The following is a 774-nucleotide window of genomic DNA, read 5'->3' on the forward strand; positions in this document are numbered from 1 at the left end:
GACCTAGCTTGAATTGAAGGGATCTACGTTTCTTATTTTATTATTCTATTTCGAAAAGTGGCTCAGTGTTGCTAAGACCAGGCCGATTTGGCGGGAGGCTCGTTCGCAATCCATATTTCTTCAAGTCCGTGGTTGATGATTAAATGAAATATCGATCGGTCAGGACTTACTTTTGGGATTGCATGGGGTCAAATGGTGAAGACAAGGAGACATTTTGTGCAAAATTGACCAAACGGATGCTTTTGCAACGTACCGCATCGGATACCTTTCGTACCTAAAGCACTAACAGAAGGTACGAGAGATATCTGCCACTGTACGTGAAAATTAAGTTGACAAGGCAATGAAGCTTTCCGCCTTCAAGTGCTGGATATTCCATTAACAATGGCGTTAAGGAAGTCCGCAATTCTTTGATAGAAAATAGGTTCAGTAGGATCGTGGATTGCGATCAATGTCCGGGACATAGATTGACGAGCTCTGCTTTCCCCCTTTCAAGATACTTGTTTTGGCCTTGAAAAAGGCCTATTTAGAGGGCTGAGGGTTTGGAATCCTTTTAAGCACGCTCACCACGGATGCGACGGGCCAACTGGATGTCCTTGGGCATGATGGTCACACGCTTGGCGTGGATGGCGCACAAGTTGGTGTCCTCAAAGAGACCCACCAAGTAAGCTTCGGAAGCCTCTTGCAGGGCCATGACGGCGCTAGACTGGAATCGCAAGTCAGTCTTGAAGTCCTGGGCAATCTCACGGACCAGACGTTGGAAGGGCAACTTGCGGA

At 47.0% G+C, this 774-nt stretch overlaps 1 pseudogene; it reads right to left on the minus strand.

The window, feature by feature from the left end:
- Positions 1-31: 31 nt before the first annotated feature.
- Positions 32-774, minus strand: part of LOC131880002 (histone H3-like) — a 2,252-nt pseudogene continuing 1,509 nt past the window's right edge.

Source organism: Tigriopus californicus, chromosome 1 (assembly GCF_007210705.1).
Source record: "Tigriopus californicus strain San Diego chromosome 1, Tcal_SD_v2.1, whole genome shotgun sequence".
NCBI classification, from domain to species: Eukaryota; Metazoa; Arthropoda; class Copepoda; order Harpacticoida; family Harpacticidae; genus Tigriopus; species Tigriopus californicus.